At 39.0% G+C, this 17661-nt stretch overlaps 1 long non-coding RNA gene across 1 annotated transcript in view; it reads right to left on the bottom strand.

Moving 5' to 3' along the window:
- LOC126212922 (uncharacterized) overlaps nucleotides 1–14441 on the bottom strand; it is a 38021-nt gene extending 23580 nt beyond the window's left edge. Inside the window, exon 1 of the long non-coding RNA XR_007541002.1 lies at nucleotides 14336–14441. This is a non-coding gene — a long non-coding RNA (uncharacterized LOC126212922). The remainder of the gene's footprint in view (nucleotides 1–14335) is intronic.
- Between the last annotated feature and the right edge of the window lie 3220 nt (nucleotides 14442–17661).

Here is a 17661-nt window from a genome sequence, read left to right as displayed (position 1 = left end):
AAAATAAAGTTTAATAACTTGGTGACATTATTACCTGGAATGTTAATGAAAGAGCATCAGTAGATAGTAGAACATTAGAACTTCAGTGAGTGCAGAGAACAATGTGGGCAACCTACAAAAAAAAATCTCTCTCAATATATGCTAAATTTCGACATTACTCCTCCGTCGTTAAACTGGAAGCGACATATGCAAGTGAAACACTATTCTGACTAAATACTCAAGCAACAACTGACAAATTGCAGAAAGTTGAGATAAGAATACTCCTAACAATTATCAGTAAGAAACATCAAGTTAATGGGCAGGGGAGACTTTTGCCAAATTCAGTAGTGTACAAAGAAAGTGAATCCATTTTTGATAAAATGCAGAAAATAAGGATTGCATTTTTCGGCCACATATCTCACCTTCCAAATACTAGAATCCTGAAGCAACTTTTAGACTACTTCTGGAACAGTAAAACTAAAAACATCTGGTTTAAAGAAGTACAAAGTGATCTGGATGAACTGAACATCACCACACACCAAATTCAACAAAGTGAAGAGAAACTGCTTCTGGAGAACAAATACACACGGCTGAGATTCAAACCATCAGTATGGAAGAAATATGTCATATCTGCAGAAGAACGAGCAGCCAGATCACTGCGAATGAAGAAGTTTTGGAAAACAAAGAAATTGCTGACTGCTAAGATCTAAATTTAATCGTTGTAGACTCTGTTGTATTATGTTTGATTTTAGTGCTCCAATGTGGGCATAAACTATGTAAATAAATAAATAATTACGGGTAACTCTAAAATATTTCTGTTCCTGATAACACTAGCTTGGTAGTAAAGGATGTTGCGCGCAACATTGGCTCGGTTTCAAATAATGCAGTTCACGACATAAGTTCGTGGCCTGTAGAAAATAAACTAACGCAAAATCACAGTAAGACTCAGTTTTAACAATTTCTAACACAATTCCACAAAACCTGACATTTTAGTTTCACAGAATGGGCATATGATTAGTGAAACTGAACAGTTCAGATTTCTAGGTGTTCAGATAGATAGTAAACTGTCGTGGAAAGCACACGCTCAGGATCTTGTTCAAAGACTTAATGCTGCCATTTTTACGATTCGAATGCAATCTGAATTGAGTGATCGCCCGACATGAAAATTAGTCTACTCTGCTTATTTTTATTCACTTATGTCATATGGTATTATGTTTTTGGGGTAACTATTCCCATTCTAAAAGGATAGTTTTGGCCCAGAAACAGGTGGTTCGGGCAATAAGTCGTGTAAGTTAACCTCTTGTAGACCCCTGTTCACAGGTCTGGGTATTTTGACATTAGCCTCTCAATATATATATTCCTTACTGTCATTTCTTGTTAACAATATTAGCTTATTTTCAAGAATAAGCAGCTTTCACTCAGTTAATACTCGGCAGAAACCAAACCCGCATTTGGATTGGACTCCCTTAACTCTTGTGCAGAAAGGTGTGAAGTATACTGCTGCAACCATTTTCAAGAAGTTACCACTAGAATTCAAAAATCTAGCAGTAATCCATGCGCTTTCAAATCTAAACTGAAGAGTTTCCTCATGGGTCACTCCTCCTATTCTGTTGAGGAGTTTCTTAAAAATTAAGCTGATTATTACGTTATATTACTGACTGGGTTTACTGAAACTTATGGCTTGACGTTTTTCAGGCTTATACACATTTTATTTTTATCTGTTATTACTTTTATGTTGTAATGTCATGTACTGACACATTCCAGGACCTTGGAGATTTGCTCCTCAATTTGATTTTACAGAACTTTACGCGTAAATAAATAAAATAAAAATGGCTGCACGGGTAGGCAGACAGACGGACGGATAACATAGTGATCCTGTATGGGTTCCATTTTTATCAGCTGAGATACGGAACTCTAAAAATGAGGAATTGTGCAGTTTATTAATAATGTAAGGCACATAGGCCCACATTTTGCATGTATTGTTACATATTAGTACACTTATTTGTGTTGTATTATTGTTTATTTGAGGTATTCCTTGGGCGGTGTGTGGCATTAGAAATTTGTCAGCAAATGCCTTTATGTCACACCAACTCTACATGGATGTCTTAAGGAGCGCCTCAGAGTAAGAGATATCTGACACTGTCAATGAAAGCTACAAGCAAAAATGCTTCTGTAAAAACTTGTACAGAAAAGCTGACAGTGAGTACTAAAAGTTGCTCTGATGTATATACAGAGGTAGCATATAACAAGCTACTCTGTTATCTAATTCTGTCGATAACTATTTCCCAGTATGAAGGAGTAAATAATAATGATAGATAATAGTAAAGAATATAGTGAAAAGGAAAATACTTTAAGAGTAACAAAATTTTAATGGATTTTACATACAGCAGACTCTCTCACATGGCAGTCCTAGAGTGTAACATGAATCTGGAATGGAAGAAATTTGGTTTGACAGTTGAAATAGAAAATAATTACTAACACCTTGCTACACATATTTGTAATCAAAATTTACTATATTTTTGTCATCACATGCCTTGGAGTTAGATATCTGGACTGTATTGAAACTTATAATACATGAGGAGGCTAAGTATTTGCATCAAGAAATTACTACAGGAATTTATTACCCTTTTCTGTTTGGACTTTGATCATGTAGCAAATTTATCAAGACTGAAGATTATTTTATTACACCACTGGCCATTAAAATTGCTACATCACGAAGATGACGTGCTACAGGCGCAAAATTTAATCAACCGGAAGAAGATGCTGTGATACGCAAATGATTAGCTATTCAGAGCATTCACACAAGGTTGACGATGGTGGCGACACCTACGACGTGCTGACATGAGGAAAGTTGCCAACCGATTTCTCATACACAAACAGCAGTTGACCGGTGTTGCCTGGTAAAACATTGTTGTGATGCCTCGTGTAAGGAGGAGAATTATGTAGCATCACGTTTCCGACTTTGATAAAGGTCGTATTGCAGCCTATCGCGATTGCGGTTTATCATAACACGACACTGCTGCTCGCGTTGGTCGAGATCCAATGACTGTTAGCAGAATATGGAATCGGTGGGTTCAGGAGGGTAATACGGAATGCCGTGCTGGGTCCCAACAGCCTCGTATCACTAGCAGTCGACATGACAGGCATCTTATCCGCATGGCTGTAGCGGATCGTACAGCCACGTCTCGATCCCCAAGTCAACAGATGGTGATGTTTGCAAGACAACAATCATCTGCACAAACAGTTCGACGCAGCAGCATGGACTATCAGCTCGGAGACCACGGCTCCGGTTACCCTTGACGCTGCATCACAGACTGGAGCGCCTGTGATGGTGTACTCAATGACGAACCTGGGTGCACGAATGGGAAAACATCATTTTTTCGGATGCATCCAGGTTCTGTCTACAGCATCATGATGGTCGCATCCGTGTTTGGTGACATCACAGTGAACACACATTGGAAGCGTGTATTCGTCATCGCCATACTGGCGTATCACCCGGCATGATGGTATAGGGTGCCATTGGTTACAAGTCTTGTTCACACTGACGGCACTTTGAACAGTGGACATTATATTTCAGATGTGTTACGACCCGTGGCTCTACCCTTCATTCGATCCCTGCGAAACACTACATTTCAGCAGGATAATGCACGACCACATGTTGCAGGTCCTGTACGGGCCTTTCTGGATACAGAAAATGTTCGACTGCTGATCTGGCCAGCACATTCTCCAGATCTCTCACCAACTGAAAACTTCTGGTCAATGTTGGCCGAGCAACTGTCTCGTCACAATGCGCCAGTCACTACTCTTAATGAATTGTGGTATCGTGTTGCAGCTGCATGGGCAGCTGTACCTGTACAAGCCATCCAAGCTCTGTTTGACTCAATGCCCAGGCGTATCAAGGCCGTTATTACGGCCAGAGGTGGTTGTTCTGGATACTGATTTCTCAGGATCTATGCACCCAAATTGCGTGAAAATGTAATCACGTCAGTTCTAGTATAATATATTTGTCTAATGAGTACCCATTTATCATCTTCATTTCTTCTTGGTGTAGCAATTTTAATGGCCAGTAGTGTACATGCGGAAGACAAATAAGGAATAAAATAACATCACTGTTTGTGGGAGCACCTTCCTACAAAGAGCAAGGGTAAGCTATTATCATGGAAAACCTGACAGTCTTATCAACTGACCAACACGTAGTTTCAAAATTCAGGGTATCTGAGTAAACTACTGGCTCTTCAGACTAGGTTTAGGCATTTGGCAGATAAAACATCTGGCACTACAATTATTTAAGATTATATTTATTTTGGAAGTTTCATAGATGACAATACATTTGTCTCATTAACTGTAAGAGTCTGCTACAAGTTGAGAAGTAGTTAGATTATCACAATGGGAACAAGATGAGCAACTGGTAGAAAGTTAAGGAGAAGTATTTTAGGCATATATGAACCGACATACAAGATGTAATTGGTATAAGCTGCCAAAAAAAATCATGTTAGTAAATCACAACCAAATGATTTAAAACATCTAGTAAAATGTTTGTCCATTTCCTACAAATGTTCCAGGAAAGAAAAAAAGAGTTCGACTTGGGACAATGTTTTTGGAAAAGTTGACACTGGACAGCGCACACGGATTAGATGTGACTTGTGGAAACATTATGCATAGTAGACTGGAAGGATCCATTAAAGAGAACCAAAAACTAAGGGAACCTTTCCCACACGTCCTCCAAAACAGGTACGCTTATGTAAGCGATCGGTTCACATTATTTACCACTGCGCAGGGGCGGTGGCAAGGGGTTAGCTATGGGGCTATAGCCCTCCCCCCCCCACCTCCCCAATGGAGTATCATGTTACACTGGACAAAATGACTTCAGAAATCAGCAAATACATAACTTCAACAGATTCAACCATTTTTATGATTATATAGCAATATAGGTTGCAATGTATTTCAAACACATTTTAACAAAAGAATAAGAGCAGCAAATAGCTTACTATCTAAACCAATAAATATCATTTAACTTAAAAAGGGCATCTTATTATTTATTAATATACACTGGATGATTATTAACTTAAAAATGGCATCTTATTATTTATTAATATACACTAGATGATTATTAACGTACGAATACCACTTACAATAATCAAGGAAGCTAAATAGGCCTATGCTGGGTATGCCTACCAACACAAACTGCTGACCCCAGACATCTGGGACAAATCGTATTATTTTCACGAGCACACACATTCAGTAGACATGTTACCAAAAACTTCTTTAAGCAACACCAAATTTTAACAATTTGTCGGTGGAGGACCCCAACTCTCGTTTAGTTAAGGGATATTCCATTCCCCCAAAACCCCCCTTGACCGACTTCTAGGATCATCCCTGCCCCTGCGCATAAAGATATAGCGAGAGTGAATCGGAAACAGGTAGGCAACAACAGATCGCATGGTAAACTAAATACTCATCACAGATTGAACTGTGTTTGATTCATGACAGAATAACTAATTTTCATAACGTGCACACGAGGAATGAACACAATCCATGCCAAGTAGTAGCAACACATTTTCAGTACCACTTTTCTGTAAATGTACGGGCAGGTATAATCGATGATTTAATTATTGGGCCTTACGTTTTACTTGCATGATGGATTCCTAACAATTACCGAAACTATCTAGAGGAGACATTGCTAACAACTTCATTGGAAAATGTTCCATTAGCCATATGTCACAACACATGGTTCCTCCATGGCGGTGCTCCACCTCACACTGGTCACACAGTATGGAGGTTTTGAATGGACGATTTCTAGGACAATGGATAGGATGTTTTTGTGCACATTGATGGCCAGCATGCAGTCCTGATTTAAATCCACTGGATTTTTTTCCTTTTCGGGCCCTATGAAGGGAATTACTTATGTCCAGAAAGTAAATAGTGTGGATGAACTTACACAGAGGATATTCAATGCTACCAATACCGTGAAGGCAAATGAGCACACGTGTGAATGAGTGTGACAAGACTGGCTTCGCCATCATGAAGCACGTGTTGAAATGAATGGCGGGCATTTTGAACACTGGTGTAACACTAAACAATGTAATGTGGGTTTCATTACAGTACTTTTGTAGCAAAGGGAAACAACCTGAATTTAATTTTCATTGCAGTTTTATTGTAAAAAGAGAAAACAGTTGATTGTAATTAATGCACAACAAATTATAATTGGTTCATTTTGTACTACGGGAAACACATTTTATTTTATGTAGCTTTTCTTTACTACCCTGACCTCCTTTATGGTAATGTTGTAAAAGAGAAAACATCTGGTTGTACTTAATTCATTGGTTATGTAAAATGGATTATATGTTGTCAACCACCCAGTGACTGTTTAAACTGCTTGTTTCGGTAGTATTTTAATACCTAGACACCACGCAGCATTCTTGTACACGTCCAATGCTTACATTGCTCTGGTTCATCCATTACCTTTCTCTGACCACTGTGTCAATGTCTGTAATAGACAAGAAACGCTGTATGCCGTCAGATGACAATGTAAACAGAAGTGCATCAACTATCAAACCCACAAATATCTGCCTTTTAGGAGTACAAAAATAAAGAATGTGATACAGTGATATCTCAATAGATTTTTTTTGTCAAGCACAATGACATGTACCTGCTGTATAATTATGGCAGCTTCTATCATTTACACCCCGTATACGTGTGACTGGATGGTGGCCTAAGGACTTTGTGCCCTGATTAGGAGGTACCATTTGTTAGGGTCTATTATGATGAACCAAATGATGTAAAAATTCATAACGAATGTTAAAATTAGTATTGAGGTCAAGTAATGTTTCTTCTTCCTTCTTTTCATTAAAAAAAGAGGGAGGGGGGTGAGCACCTACACCGTGTAGATTAATGTAGTGCGAAATCTTTCTCCCCTTGCTACAAGGAAGAACCTACGAGGGTAAGTCAATTATTATACACAAAGTAGTTATAAAATTTTATTGTAATCAAACAGGAGACTTAACAAGAACATCATTTTTCGACATAGCCTCCTTGCGTTTCAACACACTTGGTCCATTGTTGTATACGCCTCCTGATTCCCTCATAAAAGAAGGTTCTCAGTTGAGCTGTGAACCGGGAATGCACCGCTTCTTTCACTGCTTCATCCGAGGCAAATCGACGGCCCCTTAATGCCTGTTAGATTGGACCAAACAAGTGATAGTCAGAACGGGCAAGATCAGGATTATATGGAGGATGATCCAGCACTTCAAATTTGAGTTTCTGGGGCGTTTCAGCAGTGTGGGCAGCAGTATTCAGAAGGGTTTTGTCGTGCAACAACACAACACCTTTTGACAGCAATCCTCAGCATTTGGGCATTTGCTTCGAACTGCAGGCTTTAGCCTGGCAGTAAACATCTCACTACAATGTACATTGTTTATTGTTGTGCCCCTTTCCCCATAATGTTCCAGTATTGGGCCTTATGCATCGAAAAAAACAGTAAGCATCAGTTTTCCTGCAGATGGTTGTCTCTTGAACTTTTTCTTGCATGGCGAATTTGGTTGTTTCCATTCCACACTCTGCTGTTTACTTTCCGGCTTGTAATGATGGATCCATGTTTCGTCACCAATAATGATCTTGTCTAAGAAGTTGTTCCCTTCATTACCATAGCAATCCAAATATTTTTTGCAGGTGTCCAACCGCATCCGTTTAGGCAACTGTGTGAGTTAATTTGGGACCCATCTGGCACAAACTTTATGAAACGTAAGTCTGTTGTGGATGATTACATAGGCAGGACTGTGAATAATTTGCAGATGATGTGCCACTTCATCAATAGTTAATCGTCTATCTAAGAGAATCATTTCACATGAATGCTCAGTGGTTTCTTCATTTGTGGCGGTAAACGGTTGTTCGGCTCCTTCATCATGTGTAACACTTGTGCGACCATTTCAGAATTTTTTCAATCCATTCCTAGACACTCCGTTGTGGCAAAACACTATTCTCATACTGTACTGAAAGTCTTCAATGGATTTCAGCCCGATACGCCTTCTGACCACAATAAAAGCATCACTGAACGTTGCTCTTCTTTGGTGCAAATAGACAGCAGAGCAGCCAATGAACAAAGTATGCGTCATCAATGTAAAATGACAGTACTACCAAAATAAACAAAAATATAACTAAATTGTGGATAACAATTGATTTACCCATGTATCTAATAGTAATTAAACCCTTTTTTCTCTGCAGAGACACAATTCTTTTCCTTTTTCCCCTGCTACAGACACTGGCTAGTTTTTGGCTGGAATTGCTCAGAAGGGAGAGTCCTCCAGAAATGGTAATGCTAACAGTAATCAAAATGCTTGAAGAAAAGGAACATCCTCTATGAGAGGTAAGTTATTATTTACTGATGTTGGTGCCTTAACAAGTGTAGATTAAGGTTTTTATGTGAATAAATCATTAGGTCTCTCCAACAACAAATTACATAAGAAGTTCTTATGTTGTATAAGTTAAAATGGGTTTTGTATATTTCATCTGCTACGTGACAAAACTGGGTTTTACTGTTTTATACTGGGTGGCAGTAATATTAATTGGTATGGATTTTCGGGGGAGGTTAATTTAACTTACTTCACGTAGTTACATTAATTGCTTAACCTGGTTTAACTAAAAGATTAATGATTAAGCATGACATGCTAACAGCTAATTGGCTCTCTTTGCAGTGTAGTCCACAGAAGTAGTGAAACAATGTCAGTACAAATAGTTTATGATCAGGCTTATTACAGTTTTACCACACTTAATGAAATCAAGGAAAATAATCAGTTTCTGAGCTTAAACATATTTTCTTCAATTCCTTTTACTTAAACTTTCATGTTAATTATGTCTGCTTTTTAAAAGGCACACGTTCCTGATACATAAGGTAAACATATGCATTTTTTTTCTTGCTATTATCATTTCTTATTATTTTCCTCATCAGTACTATCATTTTAATTTTATTTTCTAAATTCACATAACCACTTGAGTCTTACGGAGAGCATGTTGTTTGTGAGCTGTTTGCATCATGATAGCTGTTTCCGCTATGTTCTTGACAAGTAACGGAAACAGATGTGATGATTAAAACAACGCACAAACAACATGCTCTCAGTAAAACTCAAGTGTACAAACAATTTTCTCAGTTCAAAATCAGAGAAATGGCCACTGAAGATCTGCCTCATTCCAATCGCCCTTCGACTGCTCGAAGCGAGGACAATGTCAGCAAAATGTGTGATCTGATTAACAAAGATCTATGCAGGCAACTGACCAATTTGAGGACATGCCAGGGTTGTCCTGGAGCTCAATTCAGTGCATTTTGACTGTTGATTTGGGGAGGTGTAAAGAGGCAGCAAAGTCTGTGCTGAAAATTATCACCACAGATCAAAAGGATCATCACGTTTAAGCCTGTCACAAACTGAAGGATACATTCAAAGACGATCTAAACTTTTTCAACAAAATCATCACAGGTGATGAGAAACAGTGCTATCGGTATGATCCAGATAGTACGCAATAGTCAATTCTATGGAAGTTAACTGGCCCACATTGTCCAGAAAAAGCTCGGCAAGTGAAATCGAACGTAAAGACACTGTCAATTTTTTTTTTTACATCAAACGGATTGCACACTCGTAATTTGTCCCTCAATACCATACAGTGAACACCAACTCTATATGGAAGTTATGAAAAGTCTGCACAGGAGTTTGGTGTGAAAACGTCCAACTTTGTGGGATTCCAGTAATTGGTCCCTGCATCTTGTCAACACTAACACACACACACAGCTCTCAGTGTTCACCAGTTTTTGTCCTCAGCAAAGACGACTACCTTCACCCCGTGCCTTATTCGCCAGATTTACCACCCTCTGACTTCTTCCTGTTCCTGAGGATAAAAAGAGACTCGAAAGGGAAGTTTTCTGCCGATATCAAAGATGTACGACGCAGTGCCACGAAGGTATTAGCACTTCACAAAGAGGACGAATTTAAAAGGTACTGCCAACACTTGAATGAACATTTGGACAAGTGCATTAATGCTAATGGAGTGTACTTAGGAGGAGGTCAAGGTTGTGTTTGACAAACAATAAAGTAAATGCTTTCTACAAAGAAATTCCAGTGATTTTGGGGTGTCCCCCCCCCTTTTATATTCACTAGTCCCACCCACCCCCACCGTGTCACATAGAACTCCTAGAAACAGCTTCCTGAAGATGTTTATGCACCCTTCTAAATGTGAGTTATTACTGCCAACACTAAGGCACTGTTTCTCACCTGAAATCTTGGTTGCGGTGGGAGATTGCTAAGCAATACGGCTAGGGATATAAGTCAGGTCAAATGGCAACAACGTGGTTGAAGATAAGTTGGGAGACACTACAAATGTGGATACCACACTAAGAATGTTTACAATTTGAGCAGGAAAAACTTTGTGATTACTGAAAAGAACAGACCGCTTCCCATATACTCCATTCTACATTACACAAAATGTAATCAATGTGAGTGAGTGTGTGTGTGTGTGTGTGTGTGTGTGTGTGTGTGTGTGTGTTTGGGGCTGACAGATGAAAATGTAATTTCACTGATTAGCAAGGACACTGCAATGGGGTTTGTCACTGAGTGAACACTATTTGATCATGTGGTGCAATACAGTGCTATTTTTCCCCATTCTGTTTTGTCAGCTTTTTGGAACAGCAGATCTAGTGCTGTCCATTGCTTTATTGTGATCTTGTCCCCTTGTGACTATTTAATACAAAATGTCAATTCCTCTTCTTAGTAGTATCGAGGCTTAGGACTATTATTACATATCTTATTGTAATCATTATTAAACGTGATATATGATACCAATATGGATAATGTGGAAATTATCACCTGTTCTTCTGGTACCTGTGGGCTAGTTTATATCAAATCGCCAAAAGATTTTGACATCAAAGTGTCAGGTATTTATTATTTTTTATTTAAAGTATATACCCACAGAGTAAACAAAAAGTAGGCCTAATAAATTTAATATTCTGTTGAAGCACAGGTTATTTGTTTTTCAAATAGCAAGAGAAGCATTTTTTGAGATTGCCATGAAACTTCAAAACTACTGTTGCTAGAAATCTGAAACTGATGTTAACATAAATGACTTAGATTGAAATAAATTCACCGAATCCAAGTAACTTGACATCAGTTGTTACAATACGGATGTCCTACCAGATGGTCACGTGATAATTTGTGCCGGACGGAGACTCGAACCCAGTTTTCCCACTTATCACATGTGCTCGCCTCAGGATTAGGCTGTCTGTACTTGCCTCCCAGACCGACCAGCACCTATGGTGTCGGGATGAGGACAACGTAACGCATAGAAGTTTGTGTCGATCCAAGAGGTGTGCACAGATAGCTTCATTCTAAGGCAACCGCTCACGATAAGCAAGGTATCTGGGTTCGAGTCCCAGTTCGGTGCAAATTTTCAAATGTCACGAACAGGTAAAACATTAGTACCTAAAATAGCTGACACCAAGTATTTCACATTCAGTTAATTTATTTTGATCTGAATTCAAGTGGCTGTTAATCATTATTAACGTAATACTCCATATTGGTGCAGGCCCTAGATTATAATGAATAGGTCTCTATTCTCTACAGTCTTATTCCCACTAATGCAGGCATACAGAATTAAGCTGCAGGCATTCAGTGATGAAAGTAAGACTACAGTATAGGAACGCAGTGTTTGGATCGGCCCAGGAGGTGTGAACAGATAGCCTAATGGTAAGAGGACCCCTTGCAATAAGCGGGAAATCCGGGTTCGAGTCCCAGTCTGGCACATATTTTCAGATAACACCAGAAGATACAACAGCTGTACCTAATACAATGGTACCAAGTTATTCCTATTTAGCGAATTAATTTCAAACAGTTGTCAATCACCATCAACATAAATAATGTAAATGTCTTGGTTTGAGCTTTGATTAGAAATCTAAAGTGATGCTCAATTTTTTTTTTAAGTTTGGTAAGTGTCAAAAACAATCCTTTTGTTTACATACAATCGGTTAAATTTCAAGATAAAGAAAGCAAGGGTACTTGAGATACAATGTTAAGACCATTCTATTATGTACATTTTAAGTTGTTTAAGTAACAAGCTGCGAAATGATGACTTTTCTTCAGGACTGATAACCTCACTGTTTGGTCCCCTCTCCCAAATCGACCAACCAACAACTTTCCTCCAGAAGCAAAGCTATGGTATTAGTCTTACTAAGAACTGAACTACATGTTTATCAATCGTATATATATAGTATGAATATGATGATATATTTAAGTAATAAAAGTTACCCACCGTAGAAACAAAGGCTAACAATGACTTTAATGAACATCATTTGCATGTTGTTTGGAAAGGTTTAAGCAATCCTTTTCTCCCACAAGAGAATAAAAATGAATAAAATAAGATTACACAAAGCAGTCACTTGAGCTATGTTACCTGAAGTCTCATTTGTAAGATGCCTTTCGTTTGGATTTTACAACAAATTGTAAACAAGAACAAAGAAAGTGGTTATTATGATATTTTATCAAAAATCAAAGTACAGACTCTCCCAGTGGCCGTACTGGGCTCAGCTTACCCTAGAATACAACCAGTTAAGATTTGTAAGATATTTCAAGATATAGATAAGGAAAAACAATGAAGCAGTTGATCCTTTTGGGCACAGAACACAAACTTTTAATTTCTTTGAATGTTGGCAAGCAACATACCGTCAACTTTGAAAAATGGTAGGCTACTCTTGGTTCAAGCAGATGCAATCAATCGAGGTTCAATGACACATTTTCTGTAGAAGTCTTCTGTTTAGGAATGGTCTATGGTCTGTGCACCTGATTTATCATTCACAGCATATGGCTTAAGTGCAACCTAAAATTCACACATTGGAATGAGAGAGGGAAGTCCCTCGGATGATTTCTGAATCGCTGAATCGCTTGGTTCTGCCGGTATTCCTTTGTTCAAAACAGATTCCGACAATGGTTTCTTGAGCTATTATTGCACAGCTGTTTGTGTGTCATAATTTCATTTTCAAATCAACATTGCATTAGCAGAAAGTCTGTTGTCACTGGCCCATAAATATGCTATAAGCACTTTTACAATTTGTTAGGAGAAGACAGTGAATTCTGCTTCATTATTGTTGAAGTCTTGTGAATGCTGCCATTTTAAGATAGGCTGTTGAATGGAAAACATTAAATATAAGTGTTGCATTTTATGCATTCTAAAATGTCTATGTGTAATAGGACTACATGTATCCGAGTTCAGTATTATCCTCATTGCAGGATGCAACCGAAGGATGCATTGTGGATTGGCAGACGGTCCACCGGTAAGACTGAATTTCATAGATCAAAGCACAAATGAGTAATTTGAAGCAAAATTATAGGTTATGAGAACTTGTGAGTCATCTTATATCATAAGAAAACTGATTGCCCCTTAATAACATTATGGACCGATGACCTCAGCAGTTTGGTCTCATAAGACCTTACCACAAATTTCCAAAAAATCTCTCCAATAACATAACAGGTAACTATCATCTAAAGGTAGAATAGAAGCTACACCAAAACTTCCACTCCTCATTATTGATGATCCCTCGTAACTTAAGAAAAATCAATGTAGTGCAGTAGACTTGTACATTTAAAAATCAATTCCCCTTTCTACTCATCCTCTCCTCACCTTTACATTTTATCAAAGGCAAACAGAAATACGGCAGCAATACATTTTTCTTAGAAAAATAAAAAGTGTGTTTTTGAGATTTTCAAATAGATTTTCTCTTCGATTTTTGCAAGGAAAATTTAATGTCACAGTAATTAACGCATATTTCAGGTGCTTTCAACTGACAAGAGTCAGCTATCTAGCTTCAATAGTTATAGAGCTATATGCAGAAATATTACTCAAAAGTTTGGAAAATCACGCAGTTTCTCACGATTTCGAAGAAAAAAGTCTAGCATAGGGAAACGCTGCTGGAATTCGCGGTGTTTGTTAACTACCTGGGTATGGTCAGATGTTCAAAAAATCTGACACAACTGAGACATCAAGGTCCAAAACTTAATCAAATTTGTCTGATATAGTATAGACTACGCTGGGTACAAAATTAAGGCAATGGAAGAAGCGTTAGAGTAGTGGTATGAGTGAGATGAAGTTCAAATGTATATTATGAGCTTCAATTACGGCAAAACTGAAAGCATCTGTCTGTCTGCCAACGCTTACGCATTTTTCAATGTAACGTGACGTACCTAACATAGTTTCAAAAATAAACGAATAACAAGGATGATAAATACTTGCATCGCATTACATGCTCATTCTTCAAGTTACTGTACTATTTGTTCACAGGCCTTGATTAACAGCAAAAGTGGTACACTAGTGATGTACAACCACTTACAGCCATGTATTAAAATGTACAAGAACTGCAGATCTTCGGTAACGTTTTTTGAATTCAAATCGTGCATGACTGAACACAGTAACCCCGTTACCACACTATTATTAATTTGTTTTTGTTTGTAACCAATAACAATCATACCGCTCCACACATTATTACGGAATAACTCTAAAACAAATGAATAAAGCCCAAAGCTACCAACGTACTACGTAGCTTTGGCGACAAAAACCAAATTATTGCTTACCCAACAGCTGCAGGCAGATCAAAATCGCGAAAGTATCACTACACCCTCCTCAATATCACAAATTTCTTTTTTTTAAGTTGTTTCAAACATTAATTCTATTTCTAAAGGCGTTTAAATTACGTGAACCTGTTGTATCTTCATTTTAGTTCATCGAAAATCACTGTCTCACTGACATGGAAGTGAGAATTTTTTTATATCGAGACTGCTTTTTCAAATTCTTTCGATCGCCCATTTGCTGCATCAGTCATTGCTAGAATACCGAAAATCTGTTTCGTTTACGCATGTCAGTGTAACTTCCTGTGTGTATAGAGTGAGTCATGCATTTCAAACGTTCACAGTGGTTTGCAGACTGCGGTGCAGAGAATTAATTCAACACTGGTCACTGTGTACTCTAAACACTCACGATTTATGTCCGATGCGCGACTGTTTGATCAGGAGCGTCAAAGTAATTCTCCTGTGGCAGAATTGCTTGCAGTAGAAACATCATTTTCAGAAAGCGAAATGTTTAGTTCAAGTTGCGTCGATCGTGGTGTCACCAGCAATCCACTTTTTCTGTTTGTCTGTCCACTCGGTCATGCATAAATAAATCCATAGAAAAAAGTGAACAGTGAGATGAATGAGGTGCACAGAAAACTAATATAGGTGAACTTGAAAGACGTAATCATGTTAGATAAATCCTTGCATACCGGCCATGGCTTTCATGTAAGTTACAACGGTAAATCGTTATTGACTAAAAGAAGTCTGTCACTTAGTTAACATGGGTTGGAGGCACAGCATGAAAGCAGCTCAAAGTATTTTGGACTATTGGGTTATTAAGAAAGCTTTGAATCCTTACTAAAAGGCTGAACAATATTTTGGGGGATGTAGATTGTACCATAAAAAATGATACAGAACTAAACTATCGACCTACTATAAATATAAATCTATCCAGGCGATAGCAGTGTCACCTGCCGAGGAATAACGTAGTCCAGCACATGCACGGTATATGTTGTATTGGTGAGCATGCTGTCTGTGTGTACAATGGGGAAGGTACATGATCTATCTGAGATTGGGCGAGGGCAGACTGTAACGGCCTGGAGGCTTGGCACGAGCATTTCGGAAACAGCACAGCTTGTCAGGTGTTCAAGGAGTGCTGTGATTAGTGTCTTCAACATGTGGCGAAACTGAGGTGGAACCAAGTCTAGATGTCAGAGGGTTGGCTAGCCACCGCTCATTACAGATGTTGGACATTGTAGGCTGAGTAGACTCGTAAAAGAGGACAGGTAGCAACCTGTGCCATCGGACGTTAATCTGAGTAGAGTACATGTGTGTCTGAACACAGAGAAGACGGAACACTCCTAACGAAGGGCCTCTGCAGCTGACGACCCTGGCAAGTGCCAATGTTAACATTATAATGTCGGTAACTACGACTGAAATGGACTCGTGACCATCGGCACTGGAAGTGGTAGTGGAAGAGCATTGCACAGTGTGATGAATCCCAGTCTTTCAGGGAACAGCTCCTTGACACCCATACTTCAGGATGGATACAAGCTGGTGGCAACTACATTGTGCTCTGGGGAACTTTCATGTAAACATCCATGGGTCCAGTGGAGCTTGTGGAAGGCACCATGAGGGTCAAGGAGTATTGTACACTCGTTGCAGACCACATAGTTCATGATGTTCATGTTTCCTGATGGCAGTGGCATTTTTCAGCAAGATAATGCACCATGTCACAATGAAAAGAGTGTGATCGAGTGTTTCAAGGAATACAGTGGCGAGGCCCAATTGATGTGCTGGCCCCCCAACTCTCGAGATGTGAACCCGATCAAACGCATCTGGGATGTGACTGAAACTGGAATCAGAGCTCATCACCCGAGGTGAAGTGTGTGCAGATGTGGTACCAATCAGCCATTTGGCAGGTGGTCATAATGGTTTGGCTGATCAGTGTCTGTAGGTTAGAAACAAGAGCAGGCCTAGTACCAATCATTGTGGCACTCCGTGTGTTATGTTCCTCAATTCTGAAGTTATTTTCAAGCCTGAGGTACAGTCTGTTCCTGTCATGAAGGTAAGGTCCCATCCATGCAAGAGAGACACCATTAATGCTGTAATGCTTTATTTTGCAAAGTATAACTTTGTGTTCCACACAATCAAAGGGTTTGGTTGGGTCACAGAATATGACAATAAGATTTTTTCTTGTTTAGCTCCGCTAGCTAAGACTTTATTTCGGAGGCCTTGTATTGCTTTGTGTGTGGATAATCCTAAACGCCAAACTGGGAGGCAGTTAACAAGTTCTCTTCAGTTAATTGAGTCCGTATTCTATCACATGCCACTTTCTCAATCACTTTTGAAAAGCCTGGAAGGAGTGATATAGTTCTGTAATTAAAAGTGATTTTCTGTGTTTGTCCAGTTTCTAGATTGGTGTGACAGCATATTTAAGTCCGTCAGGAAATATGCTCTGAGTGATTTACTGATTGTTCATAAAGATAATGCTCTCAAACTCAGCACAAGATGTCAAAACTGTTCTAGAAACACTACAGCAAAATTACTCATTTTTATGGCCTGATTAATTCCACAATCAAGTGATAATTAAATGGAAACCATAGCTGCAACCAGGCATTGACATACTTCATTGGGGACATGTTGAAAATGTGTGCCTTCACTGGGACTCAAACCCGGGACCTCCTCCTTACATGACAGACGCTCTATCCATCTGAGCCACCGAGGGCACAGAGAATAGTGCACCTGCAGGCACTTATCCCTTGCATGCTCCCTGTGAGATGCACATTCCCAACATGTCCACACCACTACATTCGTAGTGCGCCTAATAGATGTTTGCCCATCATTCTCATTACTCGTGGCAGATTAATCTACCAAGTCCCGTACAAGTTCGGGCATAGTGTGTGCGTTCACACAAGAAGGTTGAGGGCCGGGAAGCCATATTTTTTAACTATATATGACGTTAGTATCTGTTCCCAAAAGAACAGTTACCGTAGATGACCATGCAGCTTTGCTAGAATGAAATGATAATTAAATGTACACCCTAGCTGTAATCAGGCGTTGATATACTTCATTGGGGACATGTTGAAAATGTGTGCCCCAACTGGGA

This window comes from Schistocerca nitens, chromosome 11 (assembly GCF_023898315.1).
Source record: "Schistocerca nitens isolate TAMUIC-IGC-003100 chromosome 11, iqSchNite1.1, whole genome shotgun sequence".
Taxonomy (NCBI): Eukaryota; Metazoa; Arthropoda; class Insecta; order Orthoptera; family Acrididae; genus Schistocerca; species Schistocerca nitens.
Note: the sequence above shows the minus strand (reverse complement) of the source record. Positions and strands in the feature narration are given on the sequence as shown.